Source organism: Labeo rohita, chromosome 22 (genome assembly GCF_022985175.1).
Source record: "Labeo rohita strain BAU-BD-2019 chromosome 22, IGBB_LRoh.1.0, whole genome shotgun sequence".
Lineage (NCBI taxonomy): Eukaryota > Metazoa > Chordata > Actinopteri > Cypriniformes > Cyprinidae > Labeo > Labeo rohita.
In genome coordinates, this window is record NC_066890.1 from 66,617,433 (window position 1) to 66,632,829 (window position 15,397).

The 15,397-nt window shown below is 35.7% G+C and overlaps 1 pseudogene; it reads right to left on the bottom strand.

Annotated features, from left to right (window-relative positions):
• Positions 1-5,381: 5,381 nt before the first annotated feature.
• LOC127153560 (interferon-induced very large GTPase 1-like) overlaps positions 5,382-15,397 on the bottom strand; it is a 39,667-nt pseudogene continuing 29,651 nt past the window's right edge.

Genomic DNA, 15,397 nt, shown 5'->3' on the forward strand with positions numbered 1-15,397 from the left:
CAAGAGTTGCAAAATTTGTTTTGAAGTAATTAGTATTGAAAATTTTATTTAAACAAAGGACAAAATTTTGCAGAAGGCTGACACACACAGATATCAGCCATCAGCATATGAATCTCAACAATGGTGACAAAACAATCAGATAATCGGATCAATTCTGGACATCACAAAAGGCTGCATAATTTATTCATGCTGTGATGCATGCTGGGAGTTTTGTACTGTGGTTCCCAGCATGCATTGCAACTTTGCACTTTCTATTGTCACCATTGTTGAGGTTCACGTGTTGATTTATGATGGCTTCCTGGATTTTTTTTTTTTAAACTGGTTTTGCAAGACTACAGACAGTTTCGTACTACAAATGAATTATTTACGCAACATACTTGGAAAAGCTATATGACAGTGAATCAGGCAAATTCATTCATACAACTTTCAATAGTTTTGTTGACACCTGATTTCATCTTGTTTTTATCTGTTAATGCTGAAGTGTTTTTACAAACACACCATCATAGCAGCATACAAATATACACTTATATTAAAAAAAAGTGTTACGAGCCCAATTAATGGAAACACTAACCACTATTATGGTAGAGTAGATTTAAGCCTGTTAATTTGCAAAAAATAACTTCTGTAAAGTCAATCTGGTCAGAAATGCGTGAAGCTGGTGATGCTGTTTGTGGAGTTGTTTAAATCTCCTCCTCTGAGATCTTCAGAGATTGAATGTCTTTTATCTTCTGCTGATTTCATCTAAGGTTGTGGCTCTTGGCTGACATGTGGCATTGCTGTGGCCTGCTTTTGGCCCAGATCTGGCAAACAGGAGCGGTCCACCCAAGTGCCATCATTCCACGCTGCATGTGGGCCAGATCATCATGCCACATCTGCCAGATGTGGGCCGGATCTGGGCCGACATTATGTTGCTATCTGGGATGCGTCAGCAGTGCACGATAATGCCTTTCCCCTCACCTTCACAATTTGCAAGTTACCCTAAATAATATAAATAAATAAAGGCATTATAGTACTCACCACTTGTATTGCATGCAGATCACGCTGTGCAGTTCTCATGATGTCAGAAGTCGGGACTGGAAGCCGTCTTCTTCTTGTTGTTTTTTCTGTCTTCATGTTTGTTCATGATTTTGATAAATGTTTCTCAGTGTTTCACAGTTTTATGATAGGTTACTTTATTTATTTATTAATTTTTAAAAAATAGGCTTAGATCATGAATAATAGGCTACTACACAGTTTTCAATAATTTACTTTTAAAGGGTATTTTTAATAGGATTTTTAAAACATGCTATCATGAATAATAAAGGATAAATAATAAAACACATTTTCATAATTTTCTTTTAGAATGGGCAAGTTTTTGTTATGTCTTGTGCTCTTTTATTTAGCTTATTCTATCTGATTTTATTTCATAGCCTATAGTGACAATTAAAAAATAATATGGAAAATCAAATATTTTTACAATATGATTACATAAAGGTCAATATATTTGTATTCTTAAAATTATCTCTTGACTTTTTTTCAAGACATCCATTTTGTTTTTCGTTGCATTTTAACTATCAAATTTGATCCATATTTAAAAGAAAAATACACAAAAGTACAGTCAATTACAGAATATTTTTTTTTTTTTTAATTAAAGGGAAAGTTCACCAAAAGAAAATTTAAATTATGTCATCTTCGGAACAGAAATTAAGATTTTTTGGATTTAATTGTGTAATTATGGTGTAACGACCATTGCTGTCTATCTTAATTTGTGTTCCAAAGATGAATGAAATGTTACGGGTTTGGAATTGTCATCTTTGGGTGAACTATCCCTTTAAAATTGAATTATTTAACAACCATATACCATATGTTTAACATCTTGCTACAGTAGAATTTAAGGTATGTGTTTGTCGAATTTTTGAAGGTTTTATGTTGTAAATTCTATAGTACACATCAACAAAATGTGTTTTTACACAGAATTATACCGTTGATTTTAGGGGGATTACTTGCTTGAGAAGTTACGGTAGTTTTTAATTTATTTTAGCCAAAATTAATATTTTCACTGTAACAATTTGTGTTTTTTACATTTTAAGAAAGTACAAATTTAAGTTATGTACTGTTTCTTAAGTTACGGTAATTTAATGTATGTAATACAGTGACATGCCATTTTTTTTAAATAATCTTTTACTGTTGCTGCTTTACAGTTTTTTACTGTAGTTTTCACAGACATTTTTTACAGTGTAGACCTAAATTAGATTTGAAAGAATACTGATAATACTGAATATTCAATTGAATAACTGTGTAGTGTATACTAGTCTTGCATTTTTGAATCTTATCAATATAATTGTAATAAACTGCTTACCATTTTCCTGTAAACCAAACTGATCACTCCCAGAAATCAACTATTTAAATCTCAAAATATATTTTTATTATTAATACTTAGCAAAACTTAAAACTAGAACAGTAGTATAAATTAACACAACACAATAAAACTTAAAACGATCGTGTTTAAGGGCTTGGCACTTAATCTGGAATGAAAGACTTTAGGAAATTAGTCTGGACTGAGGGACTCTGCAATTATGACAATGATGATGGTTGTTATTTTTTTTTTACAGTCATTTCAGATGTCTTTTTTGATTGGTTGACGTTTCGATTGTGGCCTTAACATATTTTCTGTCATTTATTGACTAAATCTGGACGTTTACGGACGTTTAGATTGTGGCCAAATTGGACATCTTTATTCACGTAATTTGTCGAATAATTCTGGATGTCAAAGGACGTACAGATTATAGCCAGGATGAACGTCTTTTCTCAACTAAATCTGGTAGTCAGTGGACGTTTAGATTGTGGCCAGATTGGACATCTTTATTCACGTCATAAATCGACTAAATCTAGATGTCAATGGACGTTTAGATTATAGTCAATATGAACGTCTTTTCTCAACTAGTACTGGCTGTCAGTGGACGTTTAGATTGTGGCCTGATGAGACATCGTTTCTCAGTGTCATTAATCGACTTATTCTGGCTGTCAATGGACGTTCAGATCATGGCCTAGACGGGCAGACGCGATATCGACATGTTTTGTATGTCCACAGACGTCACTTGCTCAGTGGGAAGCTGTAAAGGAATCAACTATACCTCATGGTTCAGGCATCCTACACAAAGTGGAAGTCAATGTGAAGGTAAGGATGCAATGCAGTTTTTTTTGTTTTGGTTTCAGGATTTAACTGATGTTTTAAAATAAAACCCTTTTATTTAAATGTAAATGTGTGCTTCCATGAGGAACAGAAAATGACTGACTACCAAGAATCAAGTGATGATGGCATTGAGGACGTCCAACATGGCGAAGACATTAGAGAGAATGACATTTTGAAGAAAACACCCAGCAATGAAAGCCATGTATTTCCTTCATGTTCAGTGTCAGAATACAGTGAGAAAGCACTACATGAACAAAACAGAAAAGAGTGAGTTGCTCCTCCTAGCTCTTAAATTGAAACATGGTTTGACCGATGAAGAACTAGAAGACATATTTAAAGTCATAAATGCTATCACCGGTAAACACTTAGTGTCAACTACTAAGCATCACTTCTACAAGAACATGACTGATTATAAGGACTATATTCTTATAAAGCATTTCTGTTCAGATTGTACTGTCTTAATGGAAACAAAAGATGAACAAGTAGGTTGCAGAATTTGTGGCAAACAAGTTGATGCAAAGGAGCACATTAAATTGGGAAACTTTTTTATGGTTCTCCCTCTAGAAGCACAACTACGAAATATTATTGAACAACACAAAAAACCTTCACACCTCTAAATGATTGCCCCAACTTTTCAATCACCTTCAGCTGTGATGGTGTACTGTACCTTTATTCAAATCTTCTTCACAATCCATATGGACCCTATTGTGTACTTTAAATGAACTACCTCCCAATCTGAGATTAGACCATATTATGCTAACAGCGTTGTGGTTTGGAGCTAAAAAGCCCCCGATGAACCTCTATCTTGACCCATTTGTGAAGGAATGCACAGATCTACGTGAGCGTGGCTTTGATTGGGTTACATCTGATGGTGTGCATGGTACCAGCAAAGTATGTGCTTTAATACTTGTAAGCGATTCTGTTGCCCGTCCACTCCTACAGAACTTTAAGCAGTTCAATGGGGAGTTTGGATGTTCTTTTTGTCTTCACAAAGGAATGCTTGTTGAACGTGGTCAGGGAAAGGCCAGGGTTTACCCATTTGAGAAAAACAGAGTGCAGTGCTGTTCTTAGTCAGTTATTGAGGCGAAAACGAGAGCGAAAGCATGCGGTGAAGTTTTTGGGAGTTACAGCTTTTGGACCACCCAAGAGAAAAATGATGGCACATGATGACTACATTGCTTTGCATAGTGTTGGTGATTGGGTAGAGAAGCAGGTTGTAGACTATTACGATAGAATGTTTGCCACTGTGTGATTGTTCATTCCCAGGCCTATCGCCGTTCAAATACTACGAACTCAAGTGTAGTTTGTGTAAAAACTGACAACACATTCTTTTCAATTAAGACATTCATGCAGACAGATGTTGGGAACGGCAGTGCTTTTTATGCTATTGGTCACTTTTTTGAAGAGGGAAAGCACAGCTTTTCAGCTTGTGTTCAAAATCCGCTACACTTTTATCGAGTGAAGAAGGTGCTGTCTCACCTAACTGCTGTACATGCCTCAGCAATTGAACAGAAATGCTTGTACATGCCTTTGGAACAGCACCGATGCGATTATATTATGACTTTTCTCAATGATTATGAAGTAACAGTTTAATGTTTTCATGTCTGACATCAGTGACAATAATTTTTGTTTCTTTTCTTTCAGTGCTAGTGGAGAACCCAGGTTTACATAGATGCAACAGTGCAGTCAAGAGAAATGTTTAAATTAAATGTGGGGTCCCTAGATTTTTTTTTTTTTTTTGCATGTGGAGACATATTAACTGTGATTCTGTATGTATTAGCATGTGTAGTGTATATATGAGTATGTATGTATATATTTTCTTTTACAAATTGATGATATTGATGTATGGTTATTGATGATGTTCAAAAAAAAAAAGTATTGTTCTATTTGCTTAATAGAATTTGTGTAGTGTTTTATTTGAGCCAGTTAAGCTAAGGTAAAACAAAAGAATGTAAATAATAATAATAATAATAATAATAATAATAATTTATTCAGAAATACCCATTAAGTAATCCATGTGAGATGTATCTTTTTTTTGCCATGACAACCTCACATGTTTGCAGTTGCTATCTGTAGTCATAGTAAGATCACTTGAATGTTGTATATGGAGTAACACTGAGTGTGAATACAGTATGTACTGTAGGTTTTATTCCATTAAACTGTGTTGAAAATGCAGTCTGAATATTAAACAGAAATACACTTTAGAGAATTGAAGTAACAGATTTATTCAGAGTTTACTCAATCAAGAAATGTATAACAGAACATGCTTACAGAGTGCTAAGTGTTTTTTTTTTTTTCATATTAACTATGTGTCACATACAGGGTTGGGAGTAACACATTATTTTATCTCAATTACAAATGCATTATCATATTCCTGTAATCAGATTACAATTATTGACTAAAACACTAATTGGACAGTACTTGTTTATCAGGGTGACATCAGTAAATAATTGCATGGAGATACATTGCACTGTGTATGCATTCATATGAAGATTAATTCTGCAACTGAGTTCTGACATCCTACAAAGGAAGAAATTTGCCCTTTTACATAGTCAGGACATGGCATGTTCAGCATGAGAATGATTATATGTATGATATTTCAATGCTTTTGCATTTAAAATGGGCAAGACAAAGGAGACATTTTAAACCACTGCTCTAATGTATTCTGTTAGCTGAAGATTAGATGATTTCAGCCTCACTAAAGTCAATTCATTTCAATCTGTGTTCTGTATATCACATATGATAGAGGTCTATAGACCTAAACAAACTTACTTGTTAAATTAGTTGTATGTATATTTATTTAAACTCTCAATAGCATCCTGTTTTGAGTGTTTTCTCCATTCAGGTGGGATCTTACCACTACCATCAAATGTCATTTTGTAGTATTTTTCAAGATCTTTCTGGAATCTGCACACAAACCACTTCCAGTAGGGCAGTTCAGAGAGATCAGGGGTGATGCTCCACTTAGCAATCTCTCCTCCTGCTTTTCTGTATTCCCTGTATGGGATTGATTTATCTGAGTCACTGGGATAAAAATATCGATCACTGCTTGCCACTGATGTTGTGCAGATCCAAACAGACAAGTTTGTTGTATCCCTGAAGTGACTCCCTTTTACTCCTCTCACTCCATGGAAAACAGCACTGTGATCTCCATCATGATTTTCTATGGTGTTGGTGCAGATGACTGAACAGAATGGACACTGTTCCCAACAGCACTGACATAAGTCATCAATCAGAAGCTGATCTGGCCTGAACCTGAGGTCCAATTTTGCTGGAAAAGTAGTTGTGTTGAATCTACTGCTGATGTCTTTCATTATAGAAGGAAGTTCTTCCTTTATCACGTCTTCTAGGAGGTTGAAATCATCAACATCATCATGTTTGACTCCACTGAGGTCTTTTTCAGAGAAGACCAGCTCTTCTGAGAGCTGCTGTGCAAAACTCTTCAACCACAAACCAACATCTCCACTGTTGCCTTGAACATATTCAGTAGATTTATACACAACTTCCATGATCTTCTGCTCCAGGAGTTCAATGTTCTTCTTCATCTTGAGTAAAACACGGTCACTGAAGTTATCAATGATGTACCGACTGACTTCATCACTGATGAAACTCTTGAAGTGATCTCTGGGTTTATGAATGTAATTCATGTATTTGTCAAAATCTTCCTGTTCTGCCAGTGTCTTCAGGATGTGTTTCTCCAGATTTGATCTGTTTCCATTCAGTGATGGACAGTCTGTTCTCATTTCATTTGCTAACTGTCTGGCAGTCTTCTTGTAGACACTCTGTTCAATGGGCTCTTTGAGTTTCTGACAGATGATCTCACCAAAAATGGCAGCTGATGTTGCTCCACGACAGTATTTCTGGAAAATACTATAATACTCTTCTTCCTTCTTCTTAACATATATTTCAGGATCATTGGCCTCTCTGAACATTCTGTGTTGGTAAGTGATCACCTTATTTGCTCTCTTACAAATGAAAAGAACCAAATCCATGAAGAATTCATTCTTGAACACATATTTAACTGGTCCGTCCTCATGTTCAGTTACTCTTTTTTTGATGTAATCTATGAGTTGTTGAATGTAGCTGATGTTGTAGCCCATCTTTGAAATGTTAAATGACTGAATCATTTTGTCTGTCTGTTGTTCAACATCACTGACTAATGATCTTATTTGGGCTTCATCCTCCTTAGAGAGACTGCAATGTATGATTTCTTTAAATGATCTGTAGGCATTTATTAAGAATTTGTTTGATTTCTTTAACTGTACATAATCTGAATAACTCAGCACAGAGAAAATGTCCCTGCTGTCCTTCCCGTGATCTGCATTAATACTTTCATAGATGTCACTGAGGATCTCTCTCATATCTCTCATTATGTCAATGTCTCTGATTGCTGGAGTGTCTTTGCTGATTATCTTCATACACTCTTTCCAAAACAAACCAAACTCTTTCTTTAGTGTTTCTTCATCATTCGCTGTGTCTTTGAGTTTTAAGGCAAGTTGTTTGCTCTTTTCAAAGAGAGTGTTTTCATGATGTGTCCTCTGAGCATCAATTGCTTTCTTCAGGTCTCGCTGCTGAAGAATCTCATTTAATTTCCTCTTTGTTTCTCTTACAATGCTTTCCTGTAGCTCTTTGATTTTGATTTCAAATGACGTTTTCCACTGAATCAGTATATTTGCATCTGTGTCTTTCTCAAAGAATTCTGACACTGATTTTTTCACTTCTTCACTTGTCTTCTTCAGCTCTCTGTGAAGATTGGTTTCTGTAACCTCATGAATTGCTTCATTTTCTATTTTGTTGTGTAGTTTGTTCTCAGTTTCCAGCATGGCACTGCGAAGACTCCAGGACCACTTGCTGTATTCAGTCTCCAGTTTCCTGTAGGCTGAAATCTCCAGAGAATTTCTGAAGCTGAAGACGAATCGTTCATTCAGTAAAGCCTCCCAGAGATCTTCGATACGAACTTTTAAGTCTTTGAGCATCATTCCATGTGATGTTTCTGCATGAGTCATAATAGTTTTCTTGAGGTCTTGAATGTTCTCACAGTAGTTTGGGTTTGGTGGTGCCATGGGTGGGCTGCCCTCCCAGAGCTGAGCAAAATACTTCACATCATTCTGAACATCAAATCTAATGACGTCACTGAAACACTCAACATCGCACACTTCCTCTTTAGCAGCGAGTTTTGTCATCTCATCCAGTGCCTCTTGCAGTCGTCTCCTTCCCTCCATGTTTTTCTCTCCAGCTGTGACGTCTGAAACGTTCTGATGAACAAACACACAGCTGGGATTCAGTCTGACTTTATTCATCCTCATGAAGGCCTGAACAACAATCTGCAGAATGTCCTGCATCTCAGATGGATTTTCTCCAAAGATGTTGATCAAAGTCAAATTTCCAAGACCAACGACAAATGTGGCCAACTCATTGTCATGATGTCTTGTCGATCTTCCAGCCAGTTCTAGAGCACGAAGACCCTCAGTATCAACAACCAGAATATAATCAAATTTCATCTGTGTTTTTATCTCATCAGACACTCTGACCAGCTGCATGAAAGCTCCTCTGGTGCACCTGCCAGCACTGACGGCAAACTGGAGTCCAAACATGGCATTCAGCATGGTGGATTTGCCAGAGCTCTGAAGCCCTAAAACTGACAGCACAAAGACTCTCTGGTCTCCCAGTTTCTGGGTGAGTTGATCAAGAACAGCAGAGATCCAGATCACAGGAACATGAGCAGCATCTCCATCCATCAGCTCCAGTGGAAATCCACAGATCATCATCTCTGCTGCAAGACTCGTGAGAGAAGAGAAGGGAATCTGCAGGTCTTTCTTGTTCTTGTTCAGAGATGAACATGATTCATAGATCTGTCCGATCTCCCTCATGATGTGCTCCAAACCAAAGCTTGCATTTTGAAGTTCCTCTGATATTTTCTCAAGTTCAGTTTGTTCAGCTTTGAGTTGTTCAGATTTATCATGTTTCTTATTTAGCTGTAATACTGTTGACCACTTTTCATTATACTTGTGATGTATAGCAGAAAGATCACCTGATGTGTGCTCATCCAGGACATTACTGAGCCATTTGGGGAAAAACATCTTATTTGCAGCATCTGAGTTCATTTCTTTAATAAAGAGCTGCATAAACTCACTGATGTCAGATTCATGCTGCTGTTCACGAATTTTCTTCATTTCTGTTTGTTTTCTACTTATTTCATTTTCAAGCTCATCTCCTTGAGGTCGATGCAGTTCTTTGTTTTTCTGACTCCACTGATGCCACAGTTTCCCCTGATGAGGCAGAAATGATTCTTTGGTTTCCGTAAGATTTTTCTTTTGCAGTAAACTTATCATCTTCCTTTGCTGTTTTTTTTCCTCTCCTGCAGTCATCATCATCTTCCACATCTACACTGATCTCTGAGTATTTGGACACATCTTCAAGTCTGAAAGTGGAAGGTGGTTCTGAGACACAAGCATTTATGGCTCTTCTGAGTTCTTCAGAAACATCTGACTGATTTCTGTCTTTTAGACCGATCTTGTATTTTCCTTTCCGTGTCTCAATGAGAGTTGAAGCATTCTCAGTAAGAAGACAAATGAGTGGCTTTGAGTCCTTGTAGAGTTCTTGAAATTTGATCATATTTCTATCATTCTTCTGAAGTTGTGGTAGAAGAACAACATTGACTGAGCTCATTTCAGTGAGGATCTGCAGCTGTTTCTCATGGTCTCCTGCATCACCGTGTAAATTACAGAACGCAACACAGTCAGTGAATTTATCATCATTTGTTCCAGAGGGGCAGAACCAGGCGATCTCCACCACTCCATCCATCAGGACTCTGGTTCTGCTGCTGCCTGGGCAGTTCCTGTGGAAGAACGTGTTGTGTTTCTCATTGATCAGACTGTTCATCAGCTGAGACTTGGATGAAGACACAGAGCCAAACCTGAAGAAAAACACCATTGGAGTTTGTGTCTTGTAGATCTGCTGGGTTTGACTGATGGTTTCATTGTTGGTGTTTCTGATCTTCCAGCTCTTGTTGATTTGTCTGAATGTCCAGAGAGGAAACTCAATCTGTTGTATGAATGGATGAGGAACAAGCAGAGGCAGAGCGTACTGACACTGGGACAGTTTAGTGACCATCAGCTGCTTCAGGAAACCATCAGCACAATGAAACACGGCCATCTGAACATCCATCGAGTGAATTTGACCAGACTGACTTGTTCCTTCATCAGACAAAAACATTTCTTCGAAAATGTCACACTCAGATTGAGATGAGTCATTATGTCTTTGTTGTATCTGATCTTGTTCATTGGGATCTCTAACAGTAATGTATCTTGCTCTGTAGTCCATCATAAGTAGTTTTTGTATGAAAGTCTGAATCAGCTCCTCTTCAGCACAAGACTCACTGGACTGTAATGAATGTTTAGTTATCTGAAGAACATCTGCAGCTCTCAGTTCATTCCTGCTTTTAAGATGAAGTCTGTCAAAGAGTGTTTTTGAGCCTGTAATCATTGCTTGTTCTGTTTGATCTGGTTTCTTTGTTTCTGTTCCAAGCTCTTCTGCAGTCCCCTGTGAAAGAGAAGAGTAGTATGTTAATTTATGTGCAGCCTCTGTCTAATATATTACAATTATTATTACTACTCAATTTGAACAAATGAACCATTTAATGGTAGACAGAACAAATTTGTAGCTCATTTTGAGATTGATAGGTTGTATTATTCATTTTTATTTTTTCATTAGTTCACATTTTGGTTTTAGACAGTATTAGTGGAACAATTGCCTCCAGGCTCAGTTCAGTAGTAACTTGCACATTTTTGTCTTATAGTCTAGAACAGAGGTCTTATATAGAGCACCATCTGACAAAAGCTGACAAGTGATGGGGCATTTTAGAGGCATATTTTGCATTATTTGTATCCTTCTTTCGTAAATAATTAAAATAAATTTCAGATATTATATATGTAATAAACCCAGAGCACCATAAGCATCTTGCAATTCTGGTAGTCTGTATGTGTGACTGAAACTACACAAAAATGTGAAGACACATTATGATTTTGTTTTTTATATTTCCACACATATCACATGAGATTTCTGGGGAAAAGTCATTTGTAGAACCAGGAAAGACTAGGAAAGGAATTAGTTTTTCCCTAAACCGCAGTAAAATATTATCATTTAAAAAAAGCAGCACTGTAAAAAACAACCTATAGAATCTACTATAATGGGGTAAACTGATGTAACAATTTGCACTCAATTTGTTTGGGTAGATTCTATCCTATATGTCTGAGTAAAGAATACCTGAATTTATCAGCTAAGACAAACTAAAAAAAAGTAGGTAAAGTCTACACAGCAAAAAGCCCAGTGTTAAATGAACTCTCCCGGGAGTTTGAGTCCATACTCAAGAGTATTAATATGAACACTGAAGCAGTGTTAGAGTTAATGAGATAATTAAGTGATTCATTGAGTGATGATTGACCATTATTAAAGATGCCTGATGTTAATAAGCAGAATCACCAAAAGGAGAAAATCTAATTTTGTAAGTTGCCATTATAGTGGTCAGTGTTAGCATTAGTTTAGCTCTTTACCAGTAACTTCTTAACATTCAATTTGGTTTGGGTGTTGTAATTGAGTTATAACAGTCAGACAAACCAGAAGAAATGAGATTTTATGGTTTTGAATATGCTTTAACAAAGTCATGAAGTAGCGATCAGAATAAGTGAGTTGTATTTTGTTTATGTCGGTTTAATCAGACAGGTGTTTCTGAAATTTATTTGACCGGAAAAAATAGAAAAGAATTTTAAGATTTAGACACACAGACATCAACAATCAGCATGAGAATCACAACAATGGTGACCAACAAAAACGTATGTTGTAGCCAATCAAAACTCATCCATATCTCCCATCATGCATTGTGGCATGAATAAATTATGAGCTGATGATTTCCATGATGTTTAGAGTTGATCTGTTTCTGAATATGCTGTTTGTCACCATTTTTGAGATTCATATGCTGATTCATGATGTCTGTGTGTGCCTAAAAGAACAGCTTTTAAAAATATTTTTTTTTTTTTTGATTGGAGGAGCTTGTAAAAAGTCCATTCAAAATTAAAAAAAAAAAAAATTCAGGCTTTATAATTTTTTTGCAGCTGTGAAACCACAAGGCAGTTGTAATAAATAAAAGATATAGAACTCCAAATGGTGTCAGTGGCTCAAATTAAGTTTATTTTAAAACTGAATTATCACCACTGCATGACTTTTGCTCTTTGGCTTGTCTGGCTTGTTTAACTAAACAGTTGAACAAAAGCTAATGTTAAAATGCTTGACTCAAATATATAGACAAACGAAGTGCAAATTGTTACTTCAATTTACCTCATTTTATTGAGTAGATTCATAAATTTAGGTTTTCTTTACTCAGACATATAGGATAGAATCTACCCAAACAAACTAAATGCATATTGTTACATCAGTTTACCCCATTATATTGAGTAGATTCTATAGGTTGTTTTTTACAGTGAGTCTGCCAATATAAGAAACAATATATTTATTTTTTGATAATTGCTATTATTATTATTATTAGTATTATTATTATTATTGTCAGTTCTAGAGTGTCTAAAATTGTATAATACAAAAAAGTTTTTAAAGTCTGAGAAGAAGATGCATTATGGATCAAGACAACAGTTATGGCATCTATTAGTAGGGGCTAATGGGGCTTGGCTTCTTTATATTGAGCCGATTAGCTGAATTATTAACTAATTATTAACTATGAACCTTTCAAAGTCTAACCATGGCGGCACCCCATATACATCCACCCAACCACTAATATGTTGTTATAATATGTTATTAAACATGTTTACCATTAGAATTTTTTTTTTTGTTGTTTAAATACTATAGTCACCTAATAAATGTGCACATAACTTACCATGTGTGTTTCTCTGGTCTCTGTCATGGAGTGCTCTCTTGTTTCTTTATTGATTGAAGGTTCACCTTAAGAAAAATAAAAATAATAATAAATTACATTAATGATTTTTTTAAACACTTTGACTGTTTATTCTATATTATAACACTGTTTTTGTTTGTTTGTTTGTTTGTTTTTTTCCTGTTATTTTTTCATTTCTAACGGATGTATCATTAAGGCCTGTTTCTGTCCACAAATATCTACATGACAGTTAAATACAGCTGAAATCCTATTAGAACCTAGTAGAAGGTTTTCATGTCCAGACTGGACTGACAGAGAATTTCCAAATAACACAATGGTCAGAAATGTGTGATCTGGAATAAACACCAAAGCACTGCTTCTCAATTCATGAGAATTCATCAGAATATAAGAACAAATCAGATCATTTAATTATTGTTGAATGAGTTCTTTGGTGCAGTGAATATTGTGTTTTCCTACCCATGTCACTGCATGATGAGTCAGATGGTACAGTTGCCTTGATCATTTCTGCATTGCCAACAGGTTTGGAGTTGTTCTCCTCATCTACTGGCTTTGCTTCATCCTATAAAGAGAAACAGACCATTGACCATGACCATTTGTTCTTATCATGATCTAAGTTCTCGCGGTAACACTTTACAACAAGGGTATGAATTACCATGAATTCATGCATAAATTCATGCATTAATATGTCATGAATTATCAGGAACTAACATGAATTCAAAGTCTTTCATTCATGACTTCATGAATAAACAACACCTTAATTAAAACATTAACTACACTGAAAAAAAATATTTTGTTGGTTCAACTTAGAAATTGTTCTTCATGTGGTAACATCTACAAAAACTGGTTTTGTTGAAATGAAATACATGATTTATGATTACTGACTATAACTGAATCCAACCAACCTGAAAAAAAAAAACTAGTTTTATTGAAGCATAACAGTCAGTAGATGTAACCTGATCTCTCCATTTAGGTAAAATTTTCACCATTGTTGAGATTCATGTGCTGATTCTTGATCTTTATGTGAGTCAAAAAACACACAACTCAAAACACTTCCTATGTAATAAAACAGAAAAACCACAATACCTGATTGTCATGATCTGTGAGTCTGACTGTTACATGATGATGAAGTCAATAAATAATCAAGATTTGATCAGACTTTCTCTCACAACTGTTGCATGACAAATGTGCCTTAAAAATACACAGTTGTAGCAACCAGACAAAAATTGAGACAAGTGTTCAAGAATCAAGAGCCCAGTTAAATCAAACACTTATCTCCACAGTGGTGACTTCAAACTTGATTAATTATTTTCAACAAAACATCAACATCTAAACCTCAATTCTTAATAAGAAGTTTAGTACGAAAAAAAAAAACAAGTCAGACTGGATTGTAATAAGTGTAAGAGAGAGAGATTTGTTGGAGATTTTTTTTTTTTTTTTTTTGTGGTGTTGAAGAGTAGTGCTGTCCATTGTGATTTTCACTTTCTGCAACTTAAAATATCTAATCCTTTTAAATCCTAATTTCTCATGGAAGCAACATTCACTAATCAGCATGGAGCAGATGTGCATGTTTTGAATGTGTTTGTTCTGAGCATTATTGGAAGTTGTATTTTGAGTCAATGTAATGGATTTAAGTTGAAATGACATTCTCTCATTTTATGTTACATAATCTTGATTGAAAAAATGTTTGAAACATTTTTTATTTTTTTCGTTAAATATAAATTTTTTGTTTTTGAAAATAACAACCAGTTAGTGGAAGACTGATCATAGTGTAACACCACGCCAGCAGAGGGAGCCCTCACCCACTGACTGACTGTTGCTGCTCCCTCTGCTGCTTCGTTGGTTACTTCCTGTTTGGTGGCAATAAAAGGAGGCCATTTTCAAACAGGAAGCTGTGAAGTATTGTTTTGCTCTTGTCGACTCTACCAAGCGTTTTTCCCTGTTTTTATTGCCCTGTTTTTGTCATTGCCATGGTTTTGTTTTATTATCATAGTTTTGCTTTTTGTTTCTCGCCATAATTCTGTCTAGTTTTGCCATTGTTCTTTGCCTTTGCCTTTGTTTGTTACTTTTAGGACTGCCCTCTCTGGTTTTTGACTTTCTGCCTGCTTTAAAGATTACGCCATTGCTCTGTCTTCGTTGCCACTGTCTGTTTGGATATCGACCCTACCTGTATTGACCACGATCTGTTTGAATAAAGCCTGCACTTGGATCTTACACGTTTCCTACGAGTCCTGCTTGTTACAGAATACTTCGCCTCCCAAAGATCCAGCGGCTTTCATACACAGATCAACCATGGATCCTGCATCACGCCTTGTTAAACTCCGTCA